This window comes from Pan paniscus, chromosome 4, assembly GCF_029289425.2.
Source record: "Pan paniscus chromosome 4, NHGRI_mPanPan1-v2.0_pri, whole genome shotgun sequence".
NCBI lineage: Eukaryota > Metazoa > Chordata > Mammalia > Primates > Hominidae > Pan > Pan paniscus.
Window position 1 is genome coordinate 61717930 of NC_073253.2, and position 20981 is coordinate 61738910.

Sequence of the window (20981 nt, forward strand, 5' to 3'; positions counted from 1 at the left end):
TTTCCCCAAGAAGGGAAACATAGGTCTCCCAAAACTATACATATGAGAATATTCATAACAGTTTTATTCAAATTAAATAGAAACTTGAAATGGTATATTCATGTATGATGCAATGCCCTTGGCTATCAGAAGAAATGAACTGATATATAAAACAGAATGTATGAGAAAGGAAGTAGAATACCTACCGCATGATTGCATTTATATAAAATTCTGGAAAAGACAAAACTTAGTTATAGAAATTAGAACTCTGGATATTTCTGTAGGAGTTGGTAATTGGGCTTGGTGACAATATTTGAGATAATGAAAATTTTTAATATCTTGATTTGGGTAGTGGTTACAAGGGGGTGTACATTTGTCAAAACTAATTAAAATGTGCTTTTAAAATCTGTGCATTTTTGTGAATCATATTGCAATTAAAATATGATTAGGATTTTAAGTTTCATAATTCTATATCCACATCTCAAGGGGATCCAAAGAATGCTATTGCATGGTGCAAAGAATAAAATGTCCCTAAACTCCTCAGAGCAGCTAGTGACAGGAAGAAAGAAAGAAAGAAAGAGAGAGAGGCAGAGACAGAGAGAGAGAAAGGAAGGAAGGAAGGAAGGAAGGAAGGAAGGAAGGAAGGAAGGAAGGAAGGAAGGAAGGAAGGAAGGAAATAGATAATATAAATCTTCCATATTTCCAGATTTTCTAAGTCAAAATGATTTCAGCTCTAAGCAGTTCCATAATTTTTTTCACAATAATTAACTTAGCCTTCTTTGAGTCTCCATTTCGAAATTCTGTCCTTTAGCACAACAAAAGCCCATGCTTATATTTTATACTTTTATTCAAGCAGCCAATTATTATTTCTCCATGAAACATTGGGCCAGAAGAATGGCATGGTTGCTCCATTCAAACACACATACAACAGAATCAAAATTGTGCTTGCAAAATGTTTTGTGAGAATAAAAGAGAGCTAATGCATTTAATGGTTAATATGGCAATTGTCTCAGAGTATTCATAAAAAAAGTTTTGCCAATAGCACTGAACAGATTCCAAGTTAGCAGCCACAGCTTTCTCAAGGGTTGTTGACAAGTTTCGGATGGGCACCACCAATATTTTTCTGTGTGACTTTCATTTTTCCAAATGCCATGGCTGACACACCCATTTGGGGTTGACATTTTTATTTTGATTTTTTTGTCATTATTTGAGTGTTCGTTTTTGCATATTTACCCCAGGTCTATAATTAGTCTATACAGTACTTTTGGGAAAAGGAGAAAAAAGTGTCTGTCTGGTGGATGGCCGACCTACAAGGGAATGGTTTGGTGATCAGTGATATTGCAATAAGTAGAAATGTCACTCCCTCTCTTTGGTAGACGCAGAACTGCACTGCACGGATTGACACATGAATTATGGATCAAATTTTGCCCCACTTTACCTTTCCCAAGGCCCTTTGGGCAGTGCACAAAAGACATTCATGTCAACTCTGCCTTTATTTTTCAGCAAAATGTCTTTTACCATCTCAGTATTTAAGCTTAAGTTGGTTATCTCTATTTGTTCAAAGTAATGTCTACACTGCTGATTAAAAACATATATGTGCTTGTGTCCTTTCTGCTAATTAATTTCCTTAGGACTAAGTGAAATTCATGTCCATCTTCCAAATATATCTTTCCCTTTACTACTTTCCCTTTATTGACTTCGAATAGTTGTTAGTACCTTAAGAGTAGGAGATCCAAGCTTCTCCCTTTCTCTGTGAAGATTTAGTAAGACTTTCATATCAGAAAATCTCTGCATCAGTTTTCTCTAAGATAACACTGTCTAACCTAACACAACACATTTTGAATCTAAATAGCATTGGAAATACTATGATTTAATTAGATCTAACTTTACTGTCTTGCACTTAAATATTTTTCTATACAAAAGTTTTATTCTTTTTCTTTTGCCTAAAAAGACTGTGAACTTTCTCTTCGTCAGAGCTCAATGTTGCCTAACCATACCTACCTTTATTTTTTAAATAATGAGTCAGAAGAAGCTTTGTGCCATAAAGCCAAAGGTGGAGGGCTTGGAGGTGCCCAGACTGCTGGTGTGGGTCCCTCCCAATCAGGCTTGCTGGCTCTTTAGAGATGGGGCAAAGGATGCCCCTCTGCCGGAGTTTTTTGCTTGTTTTGGTCTACACCTGGTGGTGCTTCCAGATCACAAGCCTCTTTGGTACCCACATTGGGATATTTGGGAGACAAAAAGAAAACCAAGAGAATTCGGGGCTGTGAATTCATCTTTTTCTTTACACTGTTCAGAGTTCCAAGTCCATTTACGATTGTCTGTTGAATAATTACTGGAACACTTAGCTGTATTTATAGGGGAGGGACCAGGAACAGGGATCCTATGCCATATTGTAAAAAACAGCAATTTAAGTAAGATTCAGATGACAACACACTGTCAAGCAACCCCAAGGAATCTAGTGTCTTTCAATGTGGCCACTGCTCATATTTTATCAGTGACTTATTTGTTAACAATTATTCCTGTTGAGTCTTTGTTCATTAAAATTTTGAAAACCTTTCAATCTAATTACATAAAATTTTGCTAGCATAATTTTATCCTTTTCTGCTACCGTTGTCCATATTTACACTAATATTTATGAAGGAATATTTTATTATTCATTTATGTGCCTCATAATTAAATGTCTTCTAATTCAAGCCCTAGCTGTTATAATACATTCATTCAGCTCGGTGAATGCCTCTGCAATGGGTAAATATATAGGAGAAGACCATCTGGCTTTGTTTATTAATATATCGGATAGTCTGCCTTTTGACATCCTGATAGAGATAATATTTTTCTTTTGTTTTAAAAATGAATCACTTGACCTCCTACAGCACAAAAGTTTACATTGACCACAAACTGACCTAGGTAGCAAAAGGTGAAACTATTTGCTTTGTAAATTTGACCAAGTAGGAGGGCAAGTTTTACTGACAGTACAAATGGCCTCACTAATATTGAGGCAAATGAGATTCGCTTCTAAGCTTTGCCAAAGCTTTAAAGTCAACTTTTAAACAATGAGTTTTCTAATCATAAAATATTTTAGGATACAAGTGTCAGGTGTAGGTAAACCACAGTTAACACATAAAAATTGGTGGGTAGTGTGCCAAAAGTTTTGTTCATCTGAGCAAGAAGAATTGTGTACCCATCATCTTAAGATTAGTAAATAAGGTACTCCTTTTTCACAGCAAACCAGTAATGGAGTAAATTAGCTCTAGTTGTTGACTATAGAGAGAATACCAGCATTATTATCAGAGTCCCCTTCCAAAGGCTGGGAGGCACCTCACAGAAACACACTTTCATTCAGTGACCATAGGTCTGTAAGAATGTCTGCTTTGTTAGCCGTAAGTGAATTTTTTAAAGAAAAGATTCAGTTTTGAACTTTTTGATCACTATTGATTTTTCCCTTTACAGTCTACTCAAAAACAAGATTACTGAGAAGGTATTTGTTGTGGTCTAAATAATGGTCCACCAAAGATGCCCATAGCTTAATCTTGGAAACTATGAATTTCTTACTTTACAAAGCAAAAGACATTGTGAGATGTAATTAATAAAATGAGGTTGAGATGGGGAAGATTATCCAGGGTTATCCAGTTAGGAACAATGTAATTACGAGTATCCTTCTAAGAAGAAAACAGGAAGGTCAGAGACAGACAAAGGGAGATTGAAAGATGCTACACTGCTTGCATCGAAGATGAGAGATGGAGCTATGAGCCAACTAATGCAGGCTGTCTTTAGAAGCTGGAGAAGGCAAGAAAACAGACTTTCTCCTAGAGTCTCCAGAAAAAACGCAGCCCTGCTAACCCACTTCAGATTTTTGACCTTCAGAATTGTAAGATAACAAATTTGTATTGTTTTCAGCCCCTAAGCTTGTGATAATTTGTTACAACAACAGTATAAAACCAACAGTGCTCCACAGCCAGGAGTGTTTGCTATCAAAGAAGGTTTAACCCAGTGATTCAATGCTAGGAATTAATATATAATCATTTTATGTATGTATATATGTATATATACATGTGTATGTATTTATATATGTGCGTTTATATTTTTGCCTTTAATTTTTGTATCTTTCTATAACCTTCAATATTTTTTACCTTGAATATAATGTTTTCATGAATAAAAAAGTTATTTTTCCAATAAATTGAAAGACATTTCAGGCATATGGGAATATATCAGTGTGGAAACATGAAATATTGAAATTATGAAAGCAGATATGGCTGGGCACTCCCTTACAAATGGAAAAGAGAAACTTATTACTTAATGGCATTGACGTAATAATCATTTATTTTTGGAAAGAGTAACCTTAATATGAGAAGGTACTTAAAAAAAACCTCAGCAAAAATGTTTAAAAATTACTTATCTTTGACTGGAATTCTTATGTAATACTTAAGTTGAATTCTTTTTTTTAAGTGTACCAGGAAACAGTACAGGTTCTTAGTGGCACTGTTACAAATGCAACTATCTGGACATTACCCAAATAACTATCAACAGAAAAATGGGTACGCAAACTCTGGTATGGATTACTATGCAGCAGCAATAATGAATTAAACTAGATTAAACACAACATGATTTAATTTAGAACACAGTGACAGGTAAAAGGGCAAGTCAGGGATTTCATATGATTTTGTTTATATAACATTCAACACATACACGACTAAACAAAGTATCATTTGGAATAAAATGGGTGTGGTAGAAATATTCAGAAGAGTCAGGGATGATAAACGAGACTTAACATAGTGGTTAACTAAGAGAGAAAAGAAATTAATTTTTGTACTTTTCTGTAAATTAGAAAAGATTACACAAGGGACTTTACATATAAAGTTAATTTTGTCCCTAAATTGATGTGCTTTATTACTGTATTATTAGACTTAATACTTCATATATCTGTTATAAATAATTTATATCTACTCAACATTTAATAAGACATTTGTATAAAATCCATAATTAATTAAAACTACAGGATCTGCAGGCATGAACTGGTTTTGAGTGAAATTAGATAATCCTTAAACTTTTTTTATTTTGACACAATGTTTTGTTGTTATGGTCTTTTATTTTCTTTTAGGAAAAACTAATTTTTGGAAAATTTTAATGAATTTCTGAGTAATTTTTAATGTTTTGATAGTGACTTTGGGCTTTACATTCCATTGTATTGTGGTACAAAAATGTAAACATATCTTCTCTTCAAAATTTATTAATATTTTCCTCTTAGGTTAACAAGCAGTAATTTATTTACGTACTCTTGCGGGAGGCTTTTATGTTTCAATGCAACATACAGTTCACAGATTTAAATGAAACTTTTAATTATATTTCACATGATCTGCACCTGTACTTAATTTTTACATTCAATTGAAATTGAGTGAAATGTAAGATTTTACATAAATGATGCTTTTATAAATTTCCAACACTTCGATTTTTTGATATCTCCACATGAGCATACCTGTTCTTCATCAAAGCACTGCTTCAAATTTCCCTTTCTTCATGAGTCTTTCCCAGTCATACTCTAACCATATCCAATTATTGTTATGAAAGCAGCAAATCTTTTAGTTTTGTTTAATTTTGTCCCGTTTCATTTGCTAGTATTTGTTCTTTAGGCCTCCTACTGCTTTAAATTTTGTTGCGTGAATTCACAATCTACAAAGATAAGGACTACATCCTTCCTTCCCTTTAGTAGTTTACTAAATTGTGTTTTGAGTTATTGTGACGTGGATGTACTGAGGTAAGCGTAATATCTGGCAATGTGAATCGAACTTAAATTCTCTCTCTTGCTCTCTGTCTCTGTCCTCTCTCATCTCTCATATTATCTTCACCTCTGTCCAGGCTCAATTCCCATTAGACTCCGACTTGTATGCTGATTGATATGAAGTGTTCAAAGAAATATCAAACATGGCTTATGAATACTTATCCAAAACAAAATCTAAACACTTCAGGAAGACATACCTGTCTCTTCAATTAAGATTCCATCTGTAAAAATGAGAAAGGGGGAGAAATTTTCATAACTTTTATGGTTTTACCCTCTTCTCAGAAGTGATAAATAGCTGCCAGCTCAAGTGGAAAGCATTGTACAAAACAAATAGAATTTGGCTTTCTTTCTCTAAGGTAATATGTAGTTCTATAATCTATAAAAAGGAACCTTCTCATGCAGCAAGTTAAAGTAGATCTACTATAGTCATGTACACATCTGGTGTCATTTTTGAATTAAAGTTTAAAGTAAAAGACATTGTGAAAAGACAAAATATCCTAAAACAAAAAAAAATTAAACATAGCTAAAATAGACAATTGCTCACTTTTTATTTTAAAAAAGTGAAGCCATATGCACATTCCATAGAAAAGCTATGACCTCCTTTAGTGACATAAAACTCTGCAGAACTAATGTGTCCCACTTGATGTTTACAGCTTAAATATTGAGCGCGAAATATCCAGGGTATATCGACAAGCTTGCTATTTGCTTCTCTGTTGAACAGCATATACAGCCTTTAACTAATCCTTCTCAGCTCAGAGGAACAAACTGCAAGAATCAGTCAATATTTTGTCATTTCAATATTACTACATTTGCCCACGAAATTCTGCATAGATGGAGATAAAAGCTCTACTACATGCAAAGAGGGCATTTTTTTCCCCTTTACCACAAAATATTGATGAAGTGCTTTATTGAGGTGGAGATCTCATTAATTATTTGATTTACAGAAAAAGAAGGCAGAGGGAAATGAGTGCCTGGCTAATACCATGATGTACCATCTTGAGACTTAAGATCTTTTTAATGTATTCATCAGGGGTACATCTGAAAGGGGAAAGAGTGAGCTGAATGGGTCCATTAATTTAATTGAAGCAGCTCAGACAAGAGATAAAACATCCTAGCCTGCTTCTTTTCATACAGCATGAGCGCTGTAAGTAAACAGGCAGAGATCCAAACACACCAAAAAGAAATAAAGGTACATGAAGACTCTAGAGACTTCAAGGCCATAGGACATCAACAGATGCAGAGGTGAATTAACCCTGAAGAGGCCCTCTCTTCATGCACCACCATGTCAGTGTTCTGCGGGCACTGCCTAGGCTTTACTGTGAAACTGAAGGACTCTGAGGTTACATGTAAGTAATTTAGACTTCCTAAGGGAAAGTTGCCTTTGTTCCTTTTATTCCTCAAACTTCTGAGATGTAGAGTCCATCTCCTGCTCTTGAAAGGCATAGATGGAAGAGGGAAAATGGACTTTAGCTGATCTCAGAGGCAACTTTAAATGACGCTGCTCTCTTTCAGCTATCAGGTTTTGCAATGTAGTGGTCAGAAAATTGTTTTAGACCTGAAGAGGTTGGAGCATGTCAGTGCACTCAACATTTTTGCGTTTGGTGGTCAGCATGATCGTACACAGCACATTAAGTCAGTCCCTGACTGTGCACAAGAACACAAAACAAGCAGAGGGAGTCTCCCAACTCAACACATAAAACTCGTCTATGCACCTTATATCATCTGAAAAAACAACACAATTAATGTGTGTAATCAAGATTGAATTACACGCAGATAGCTATAAAGTCCTTGAATATCCTCCCTTAGAGGTAAAGCCATAATGTGTACATTAAAAACCATTAGTGAATATCAAACTAAATGTATATATTTCTATACAAACTTTTGAAAAAAGTCACATTTAAAAGTGTTGCCAAATAATTTTTCATGCATAAAAATAAATAATTTGTAGAAGAAAGATCTTTTAGTCAAATTAGATTCTATCCAATATTACAATTTTAATGGTAATCATAAGCATGGTGAATAAAAATGGTTCTGTGTTTTAGCACGTAAATTTATAATGGATGACAAAATACAGATATCTTCATAACAACAACTAGGATGTATTTTTAGGGCTATCTATCATGAAAAAAATTTAATATCAGTGTTCACAACTCATTAAAAATGTAGGAATCCTTAAAAAGTCATTTTAACAAGAGGCATATACTCCAGTGATCAAAGTAATTGAAATTGTTATATTATTCTTTATTAAAGTGTCTAGGAGGCATTTCAGTTTTTCTTTTAATTTTCTTTCCTTTTTATTGCTCAAATAAAAACATTATTTCCATTCCTATATGTGGAAAATTCTTCTATCTTGCCTTGACAATTATTTCATCAGTGGAACTCATTTTTTTCAAATATAATTTTAGGTGGATCACCATTATATAGAATGGTTGAAAATAATATTTACTAACTATATAAATTATTTTATGTGTTCAATGATATCACAAGCAATTTTTAGAGTTAATAATTTTTTATAGTTGAGTATATGAATTACTTTTCAAATCATCAAAATAAGTGGGGGGAAAAAGAAGTTACTAGAATGTTTGTAGATTCCCTGAGGTTGTGAAAGAGAATCTTGTCCCACAAAAACAAGAGGAAAACAACATTCATTCAATACCCTCCCAGAATAAGGGCAGGCTCACCTTCCAGATGACACCTCCGTGAACAAAGCAGCTTCGTTAGCACAGATTCAGTCACTGAATAATTCTTGATTGATTTTATATCACCTCTTAATTTATCCAAATTGGTGGTTCCACCTAAGTTCAAGATTGTTTATGTCCCTTTATCTTGCCTTGAGTCCCTGGAAATCAAAAATTAGAGAACTTCTGTGCATTTATCTATAAGTTGGCAAGTATTTAGCATTTGTCTAATGTTGCATTTAAGACTGAAGTACATGTAGTCTCATTAGCATGGCCTTTTGACTCATCAGTCTAAGTTATTCAATTTGATTTTACCAGATATAATAAACAGCCTAGTTTTGAATCATTAATCCAGGTTTTGTGTTATATGAGGCAACAGATAAAATTTAATCATCCCAGTAAAAGTTTTCTCCATTAATAACAATTTAAACAAATATTATGACTTCTTTATTTGAAAATAAATTTACATATCAGTTATCTGATGACACCTTATGAATACTATTGCCATAAATACATAAAACTATGACAACTTTAAGACTAGAAACAAGACTATAAATTATTTTCATTATTTGCACTATCAATCCAGTTTGGTGTATACAGTGATGGGACTACTGCAATTATTATTGTCTGAATAAATGGCCAAAATGTAATTTGCTTTGGACTTACGCTCAAGATATTTGGCAAAATCTTTCCAAATCATCAGTGTAATCATCATAATCAGCAGCAATATTAGTTATAGCAGAAAAAAGTAATTTAATTTAATGCCTGAACATGTTATTATATTAGACATTGAATGAAAACAAACATAATGGTAAACAATATAAAAGAGTATAGGCCTTAGAATCAGCCAACCTACAGTGAAAATGTAGCTGAATCACGTAATATTTGAGTATCTCAATTTCCTCAAATATAAAGTGGGAATTATAATATTAAGTACAACATAATATTAGTCTTATTAATAATAACTTATAAGATTATTGTAAGAATTAAGTGAGGTGAAATACATGAAACATCCCAAGGACTATTTAGTAAACATTATTATTATTACATAATTATTACATGCAATGGAATGTTGTTAACATTTCATTAGAAAAATGTGGTCAACATGAAAATAACTGACCAAAAATAGGTTTATGATAACAGCATCATTTATTGAAACAAACTTTATTATTCACGTATGCAACTTCAGGTATTTCCTAAGTTTTTGTATGGAAAACAAAAAAAATTAAATCATATCAATTTAGGAAAGTATGTAGCTATAACCCGTAAGTCCTTTTTCCACCCCAACCAACTCCAATTTTGAGTATTTTTGTACTTTAACATGCTGTATTAGTCCGTTTTCATGATGCTGATAAAGACATACCAGGTCCCTCCCACAACATATGGGAATTCAAGATGAGATTTGGGTGGGGGCACAACCAAACTATATCACATGCTATGTATTTACTAATTTTTAATCAAGCATAACCTGAGTGAAAATATTATTAGAAGGTAAGTAAAAGTTCTTCCTCTCATGGATTTTGTGATGCCTATTTTTATTGCCGCCATGATGGTTTCTGTGTACATGCTACATTTCTTTCTAGATCAGAAGTTTATAGTGGACTCACACTTTTAAGTATCAGCTACCCAATTTCTTGCCTCCATAAATTCTCATAAGTATTTTTTGTAACCTAGATACTATCAGCTGAGGTCAACTATTCCTTTAAGATTTATAGGAAATTGCTTACAGGCATCTATCTGTTGATTCTTTCATGGAAAGAAGCCCTTCCCAAGGTATCTATGAATTCAAGGGACTTAGATTCTCTGAGTCATTTCTGTCTACAGTTACTGTGCTTCCTGAAATTTTGATCTCTCTCACTTTTCTCCTTCTCTTTTCCTCTTTTTTTCTGTGTGCACCCAGATGGGGAATTTAGTCATTTCTCTTTATTTCTACATAACCTGGCATTTCTTTTCCTCCACTATACATATAAGGCTTTAGTTCTTGACTTTTTGAAGATTTGGAGGAGCAATTGTTTATTCCACAATTTATAACTCAGAAATGTGTTGCTTAAATTTTTTCAGCTTAAATTCTACAGGAATTGTTTTCAGTTTCCTCTATTATAGACTCCAACTTTTGAGACCAAAGTTTCACCACTTCTAGTTTAAACCTGCTTAACCTCTGTAAAAAATCATATAATTTCTCTACTCTCTGCCTTATTCCTCAAAGACTGACTTTTGTACATATAAATAATCCTATAATCAATAAATAATATGATTTTGAGCAAGATTGATAGAAGACTTCTAATTACAAACTTTTAAAAATACCACTCATTTCCATAAACAAAAGAAATGTATTATGTACATTTTTACCTCTCTCAAATGAATTATGTCACCTTTTCCATGGAAGGTAGAATAGCTTTTCTAAAAACATAACTTTAAATGAACTTCATGACACACATGAAAGTAGAGAATTTATTTAATATTTGTATCCACTTTAACATCATTGAGGAAACCTGTCAAAATATGTCTTAAATACATCCTATACTTATACTTGGAAAAAGATGCCACTAGCTGAAGGGTCTCTCACAGGTCCCCTAGACTGTCAATTGGATTATTAAATTTAAGTTTCCATGTCAAAATGGGATTTAAATATGTGTACATTGTTTTTCTTCTTATTTTTATAACTATTCTGCTTTTAAAATTAGTCCATTATGTGTGATCTGTGTTAGCCAGTTATGAATCCTACAAAACATGAGGTACTATAGGAAACGGTCAACAACAGAATATGTATTTCTCATCATGAAGGTTACAATTTGTTTCAGGGGATGAGACTAATATGTTATAAAATTGATTTACTAGAAAACAAATTATGGCTCATAAATCTAATAAAGTACAAAATTAGATTTAGGAATTTCAGGTAATAGAGCCAAAGAAGGTTTCTTCAGTAAAAAAGTAGGCTACAGAATAATATGTAGGATCTGGGAGAGGGCAGTCAACATGAATGAAACCATGACTTTGGCATAATGGGGGACATTGAGCAAGCTGGAGAGAAAAGAAGCTGTTTGCTATTATTCCAGTCAGACATGCTGGCTCTGCTTTTGAAGGCCTTAGGCTTTAAATACTCAGAGTACATCTATTCTGTTCTTTTAGTAAGACTGTTTAATACAATTACACTCTTTCTTTTAAACATTATATATTTTAAAATAATGTAAAACTTTCATGACTCTTACTGAACACACACAAATGTATTCACTGTGGTTTTTTGAATTCTGATTGCATACTAAAATGCTGATTTAAAAATTATTTTGTGATGATAACTGTTTACAAGAATGCATTGACAAATATTTTTATTTGAGTACTTTTTATTGCCTACCAAGAAATAAATTTCTTTGCTTTATGAACCTAAATTTATAAAGAAATACTATTATACCTAGTTTAGAAATGATTTTAGTACAGTAGATATTCCATCAATATATGTACTTCTTATTAAAGCATCTGACCAATTTTATAACCATGTAGTTAATTTTACATATAAGGATGTGTATGTGTAGTACAGAAGAGTAGAGTATTAGAGTGGATAGGTGCATAAACTTTGAAGAAAAGCACGGTTTACTAGCTATAGAATGTGTTGAGCTTAAGGTATCTATTATTTAAATAATAATACAAGTAGACAATTAGATGCATACTTCTAGAGCTTAGGACTTAGGAGAAAGGCCTGGACTATAAATAAAAAATTGGGAGTCCTTTGCATAGAGATGGTGTTTAGAATTATGAATTTGGATATGATCACCAAGGGAGTAAGAATAGAATTGAAGATTGAGCCCTTAGTCATAGCAACGTCAAAAGTCTGGGGAGAATAAGAGGAATGAGGACAGAAGACTGAGGAGAAAAAAGTAGAAAAGAAAGAAAGGATGTTCTAGAAACCAAGTGAAGAAACTATAGCAAAGAGGATGTTAATGTGAAACCATCTAATATTTTTGGTAGGTACAGAAGAAGAATGATGAGTGACCTTTAGATTTAGCAATGGGAAATTACTGATTCACAAAACCAATTTGGGTAGAATGTTTCTGGCAAAAATTTGATTTGATTAAGTTTGAATGAGAGGGTGATAGTAACTATGGATAAATACTTCAAGGTAATAGAACTCTCTTTATCAAAGCCAAATAAAGAAAACCACAGCAAATAATTACGCAAAGAGTAAAACTCTAAATTACCTTAATTAAAAATAAGAAATGAAATAGGGTTACCCTTTCTTAGCATTAGCATTTGATATTGTCCTTCAGTTTTAGCAAATCTAATAAGAAAAATGAAATACTTAGCAAAATATAAAGGAAGAATTATAAATTTATTTATCTGATAAATGATTATATATATAAAAAATCCAAAAGTTGCTAGTTGAAAGTTTACTAAATTAATGAGATAATAATGCAAATTAATTTGATGCAAATATAAAAACTAAACATCTTTTCTACATTCTAGAAAAAAACCACAAATGTAAATGAGAATAATGTTATTCACAGAAATTTCTAAAATTATAAGGTGTATAGAAATAAATTTAATAAAAATTGAGAATGCATAATAAAAAGCTTTTTAAAAAGAATAAAATATATATAACAAATGGAAAGAGAGGTCATGCTTTTAGAAGGAAAGACATACAAATGACTAAACTCCAAATATTTTTCTGTAAGTTCAATTGAATTCATATTTGTATGGCAATATTTTTAATTGAATTCATATTTGTATGGCAATATTTTAATTAGATATGTGTTTTTCCAGATCATGTTAAGAAAAGTTTTCTAATAATTTCCAATGCAATAAAGAGAAAGCACAACTATGATGTCTTTGCCTTTTCAGATAGTACTATAAAGCTACTATAATTATTTAATTTGATACTGCCTTAGCTTCTAAAAATAGAGAAAGCATATAGGAATAGATCCCATTACATGTGAGAATGTAACTGGTAGTAAACTAATGCAAGAAAATTTAATATTTTCCTTTAAAATCTAAGGGTAAAGGAGATGTTTAGATGTTTATAACCAAGTCTGTAAGCACTGATGGTATAAAATGCACACACAACTAAAAGGTGGATATATATATTATATATATAAATACATATATATGTATATATGTATGTATACATACACATGCATGTATATATGTATGTATACGTGCATATATGTATACATGCATTATATATGTATACATGCATTATATATGTATGTATACATGCATGCATATGTATGTATGTGTATACATGTATGTATATGTATGTATGTGTATACATGTATGTATATGTATGTGTGTATACATGCATATATATGTATGTGTATACATGCATATATATGTATGTATGTGTATGCATGCATGTGTATGTATGTATACATATACAACATATACAAACATGTATGTGTGTATACATATACATATATACATACATATATATATACAAACACACACACAAGTTGTTTATAGAACTTATGTAGAGTAAAGAATAAGATTAACATATCCAGTACTTCGGTAATAGATGTAAGGGAGAAAAGTGTAACATATGGAGAATTTCTGTGATAAACAAATAGCTCTTATAAATTGGAAAGAAAAGACAAAAGCATCCAATAAACTATGAACAAATGAATAAGGAGGGATTTTACTAAAGGGTAAATCCAAATAGTCAACAAACATATTAAAAGCTTTGCAAATACAACAGCAATCAGAGAAACACAAATTAAAGAAACATTAAGGATTGATTTATAAAAGGTTTAGGAGAAATCAAAGAGTTTTACTGGCAGAGATGTGATGAAACTGGGTATTCTCATAAATTGCTGTAAGATGTGTGAATTGTTAGAGGTGAAAGCCAATTTGTTAACATCTATTGCAATTAAACACATAAATAATACTTGACCTGTCAATCTTTCTCCTGGGACTCTATCCCTGAGAAATAAAAAGTTTTGGAACTCAAGGACAATTGGCAATGATATGTATAATAGTGTTGCTTGTTATTTGTAGAGGTAAAAGTGGAATACACACACATCAAAAACAAAATTAAAAAGATTTACAAAATATACAGAACATTTACACTATAGAATAGAATGCTATCATTAAAAATAATAAATTGCAGAGATGCTAGCTAATTTGCAATGATTTTCACTAGATATTGTTGAAAGAGAAAAAACTCAGAATATATATATAATATGTATATATATATGATCCCTTTTTTGTAAATTGACAAAAACATTATGTGTGTGTTTCTCATTAAATAAGCATACAGAAAAATTATGAAGAGTATTAACATGAGATTACAAATGGTAGTGAGATAAAGGATGATTATTTGTTTTGTTCTGGAGGAATATAATTAAAAAGAAGGCAGAAATGTGACAAAATTGTATAATATGATCATACTGATCTAGTTTTGTAAAATTTTCTGCAGATGTCTAGATAAGAATTTTTTAAAAGAAAATCAATATTCCCAGGTTAATTGATGCAATTTGAGGAATAACTCAAATATCTAGATTAGATCTGAAATATACTGTTTCTAATGCTTTCAGTATTTTGGAATTACCCACTCCCTCTTTATTTTCTTTATGAATCTGCTTGGCTCTTTTTTAAAGGTAATATTAAACTTGGTTTTCTGGAATTAAGCATCTTGAAATGTCTGATTTGTGACTATTATACTTTCCGATCATTTGTGAAATTCAGCACTGGGATGCCTTTGGCTATGAATTCTTTGGGTAGTCTCCTAGCAGTGCGAGTTTCTGAATTCTAGGACTTATAAATTAACATATTTTTAAGAAACACATAGAGCTATCATTAACAAATTAGTGCCCTGCTTTGCTTCTAGGACAAACAAACACATGAAAATGAATATTTTATATTATAGTTTTATTAACAGTTTTTATTTTGCTTTCATTTAAAATAGGCCTAAAACATGAAACAGTTGACTCATTCCAAGAATATGTATCAAGAGAAAGAGACCTGGATTCCAATTGCCCTTCTACACTACAAAGTTATACTGTTTTGGTCCATTGAATTTTTGCATTTATATGACAGGATTGCTAATATTTAAGCTACATAATTCACAAAGTTTTTGGGAAGAACAACATCTTTAAAAGGGAGAAAAAGTGCTATATTAGGTGTTTGGTATAATTAATCATAATTAAAATGGTCTTAATTAGTCACCAAAAACGTAGAAAACACATTTTTATGCTGTGGGAGACATTTATTTTCAAGTAGTTGATACTGTAACATACTATCAAAAGTGATTTTATATATACAAAAGTGTAATCTACATCCATATTTCATAATGTATTGTGTATGATAAACAAATTCTGTGTGATGTTAATTAGCTATTATGTGGCAGAGGAAAAGTGGTTTGTAATCAAATTTATTATAGTAAATTCTGGGCAAATCCATATTAAAAAGCTGTCTTTCTCTTTGTAGAAATTCCTTGAATTTTTATTATCCTGACACATACTGTAACTTTCTCAGAGGGGAAAGAGGATATACCACTTTCCATACATGTTGGATGATCAAGTTTTTCCCCCAGAAATTTCCAGGGTAGGCATTTCTTTAATAACATCGGAGGAAATGTTAAGCAAGATGTCACATTTTAAAAGTAGAATTTAAAGTAAAAAAGAACAAGCAAACAAAGAAAAAACACACACAAAATACTGACTCCAATATAATCGCAAACCTATTTTCTTATTTAAGAATAATTACTTCTGCTAAACTTCACATTTTAAAATTAAGGTTTTATGAAAAATAAAATGGGATTTTTTCTTAACCTACAGTCTTGTCAACCATATATATAAATATAGCAAAGATAAGGTAGTAGTTATTTAACATTTTTTAAAATTAACATTTTTTAATACCCTTCTATCAGAAACATTTTTCATAGTTTAATCAAAATACTTATAATGTATTATTTCATATTTTTCTTGTTCTGCAGAAATATTCACTTTAGCAGATGTCATGATTCATGCCTCATTTATATTATAATCCAAGGTTCCACATAAAATTAAAATAATGAAAGCCTGAAATAGTATCGAGATAATTCAAGATTTGGAAAATAGAATTAATCAGTCCCTATGTGATTCTTATTATTGTAAACACATTATCTCTGCCTGCTTTTTTATGAAATTAAGATATATTCATATTTAAATATTATGGAGTTAGTGAAAATTGAGACCAGACTAATTAAGAAATTTAAATCTATTTCTACACCAAGAATATAAAGTAGATATTTTTTGGTTCAGAAATAAGATACAAACACCTAGGACCACAACTTCTTCAAAGCACTGCTTTGAAGTCATTCTAGAAAAAAAATTGGCAAATTAACCCAAATAATTTTTTCTTTATTTTGAAAAGTACTTTTCAAAGATTATGGGATGAAGCAAGAATTGTAATATTGAAATAAAAAAGCAAGTGCATGCATGCTGACGAATTTAGCTCTTGGAGTTGTAATCACCCCCTAATTTTGGCATTTTAGTTTCTGCTTTTCTATCTTCCATTGTCACAGTATCTTTACATTTTACTGTTCTAATGGCATGGTGGGTGCTGAGAAGGTCAGGGATAGCAGTGATAAGAAAGCTAATAATATAAAATAGGTCTTTCTATAGGTTAAACTGTGAAAAGGAATATTGAAACTAATCAGGAATGAAATGAATCAGAATTGTGAAACCTTCAGTTTAAAAAGAGAAGAAATTTTAAACATAGTATGCTGAGTTGTTCAGGACTGAATAAAACTGCTCACGGGATGATGGCAGATGTTTGCTTTGTAACGTAGTCTATACTTAAGGTCATAACATTGGGCTATTTTGTTACTAGACCAGGTATTAACAGAAAATCTTGACAGAATCCTGGTGTATTCTAAAAAGAAAAAATTGGATTGCCATATGCAGAAAAATGAAACAAAACCCCTGTCTCTGGTAGAGACAGGTTCTCTTTTGTAGATCTACCATCTATAAAAATCAACTCAAGAGGGCATAAGACTTAAATGTAAGACCTAAAAACATAGAATTACTGCAAGAAAACCTAGAGAAAATTCTTCTGGACATTGGTCTAGGTTAAGAATTCATGACTATGACCTCAAAAGCACAAACAGCAAAAGGAAAAATAGACAAATGGGATTAAATTAAATTAAAACATTTCCGTACAACAAAAGAAATACTCAACAGAATGAATAGATATTCGGCAGACTGGGAGAAAATATTTAGCAAACTATGCACCCAACAAAGGACTAATTTCCAGTGTCCACAAGGAACTCAAACAACTCAACACCAAGAACAAAATCCCACGGCTGGGTGAGGTGTCAGAGCCCCAGCTTCGAGAAGTGGTCAACTTGAGAGTTGGTAAAAATAATTTACTGACAACAGTATAGGTTTGAAAAAGGAGAGTTTTATTAGAAAGAAAGAAAGCTGCAGAAGAGTGCAGCCGGGCACCTCAGCGAGAGGACTGAGTGCATCGTGGTAGATTTTTTCCTTCAGGGTATTTATGGACCTTGAAGAGGGCTCTTAAGGGTAATTTAGCCATGTAGGTCATAATAAATGATTACATTTGTAGTAATTTTGGTGCCTTAATGTCAGCAAGGGTTGCACAATGAGTTTTGGCATGGCATTCCAGAGATGTATAGAAAATCTAGTTACTTATAGATTTTTAGGTGGGGAAAGGAATCTGGAACCAGATGCCTGCTTTAGATAAGAGAGAAGTCTAATTACTTCTAATTTCCCCAGATAAGGACTTTTGTCTCTGGATGGCCTGTTTAATGATCAACAGGTGGTCTTTGTTTCCTTCTAAATTCCTCAGATAGGGAGTTTTGGTATCCAGGGCCTGTTGAATGGTCATCAGGTGATTTTGCTCTCTTCATCCACAAACATTCCCATTAAAGAATAGGAAAAGAATATGAACAGACATTTTTTCAAAATAAGGCATACAAGAAGAAGAAATGGTCAACAAGCATATGAAAAGATGCTCAACATCATTAATCATCAGAGAAATGCAATTTTAAACCACGAGATATTATCTTGCACCAGTGAGAATGGCTATTGAATAAAAAGTAAAAAATAAAAATAAAAAATAAATAAAACAAACAGATGTTGATGAGGATGCAGGGAAAACAGAATCCTTGTATGCTGTTGGTAGGAATGTAAATTACTACAAGCTCTATGGAACACAGTATGGAGATTTTTCAAAAAAAAAAAAAAAACTAAAAATAGAACTACCATCCCATCCAGCAATTCCACTCCTGGGTATCTACCCAAAGGAAAATAAATCATGATATCAAAAAGACACTTGCACCTGTAAATTTATTTCAGGGCTATTCACAATAGCAAAGAAATAGAATCAACCTAATGTTCATCAATGGATGATTGGATAAAGAAAGGTGATACAAACACACACACACACACACACACACACACACACACACACACAGCCATAGTAGAATGAAATCACATCTTCTGCAGCAATGTGGATGGAACTGGAGACCTTAAATTTATACAAATAAAATACATTTTACAATGTATAGAATTATGGTTTTTTTTAAGACACTTTGGCTTAGCTAAATTGTTGTCTGGTAACATTTTGCCTTTGAGATATTAGTGGCTCTATAGATGCACCAGGAAGGATTGAATAAAATTATCTCTTTGATTTCAATCCAAATTAAAAAACAAATACCTTATTATAGTATCTGTGTATATCTCCTTATGCCTTAGCCAAATTGCCTTTGTGAGAGAAATTTATCCAATATAGATAAAAATTTCTGCTGAAATGAGGTACATGTGTTGATTAAATAATTTGTAACTACAATAAAATAAATTTTAAAAGGCAAAATTATGGAGCGAAAAAACTGCTAGCAACATTAACATCACCCAGAAACTGCTAGTAACAAAAAACTACTTATAGTGTAGAAGGGCGATTAGAATCCAGGTCTCTTTCTCTTGATACATATTCTTGGAATGAGTCAACAACAACAGAATAGAAAGGAAAGAATAGTAAAGAAAGAAAAAATATATTGAGAAAACATAATCAGTAAACAAATTTACAAGATCATGAAATAGCAATACATGCCACGTTATTCTTTCATTAATAGTTATGTCATGTTGAGTGTTACAAGGTAGGATAAAATTATAAGTGCTTAAATAATTGCAGAGTAAGTTATTCTATCAAACATCAAAGATATTTTAGGTTACTGCTGAGAAACATACACACAGGTACACATTTGGCTAACAATAGTTCTATGAGGTGTTCATGTAAATAAAATAATTTTTATATATTTCATGGTCTAGAATTGTTTTTAAAACAATGGCGACAGTGAAGATTTTATATTATATACTAATTATTAAATCAGCTTTTAAAATGTGTGCAACTATTTAGTCTGGAAGGTAAATTAACTCACAAATAAAAAGTATTGCCCTACAGATGGTCCTTTTCAATGCACCCATAGGTCTGAAGTTAGGGATGATTACAGTTTTTGAAGGCTTTATATAAATTTAGACACATTGTCCTTTAAATTTCAACAATTTAACATTAGATATCTCAGCTCCTTTTTGATTGTACAAAGCAAATATTATCATGTTATGTACACTGTGTGACACAATAAATCCATGCTAAATTAAAAGAAGAAAGCAAGCAAAGAATAAGATGACAAACAAAACAGGTTTACATTAGTAAAATCTAAACAGTCCTTTAAAAATGTACTTTATGAGACACAGTAAGGTAACTTTATATATGATATTTAAAATAATTTTAGAATGGAAACTAATATGCATGAATTGGTAGTATCTTTATTTTTGCTTCATGTAATAAAATGGATGGCATAGCTAATTTAGAGAAAGTCATATTTTCATTATAATTTATTCTGATAAAAGTTTTACAGTTGTCATAGTACCCAAGATCTACAAATTTGAAATAAAACATTTCTTAATCTCTATTATTATTAAAACAGGTAGCTATGGAATCATAGATTTCTGACACCTTATCATCAAGACACTTTCTTTGATATGATGAAAGACACAATGTACAAGAATCTCTGGGACACATTTAAAGCAGTGTGTAGAGGGAAATTTATAGCACTAAATGACCACAAGAGAAAGCAGGAAAGATCTAAAATAGACACCCTAACATCACAATTAAAAGAACTAGAGAAGCCAAAGCAAACAAATTCAAAAGCTAGCAGAAGACAAGAAATAACTAAGATGAGAACAGAACTAAAGGAGATAGAGACACAAAAAACCATTCCAACAATTCAATCAATCCAAGAGCTGGTGTTTTGAAAAGATCAACTAAACAGATAGACCGCTAGCCACACTAATAAAGAAGAAAAGAGAGAAGAATCAAATCGATGCAATAAAAAATGATAAAGGGGATATCACCACTGATCCCACAGAATTACAAACTACCATCAGAGAATACTATAAACACCTCTACGCAAATAAACTAGAAAATCTAGAAGAAATGGATAAACTCCTGGACACACACACCCTCCCAAGTCTAAACCAGGAAGAAGTCAAATCCCTGTATAGACCAATAAAAAGTTCTGAAATTGAGGCAGTAATTAATAGCCTATCAAACAAAAAAAT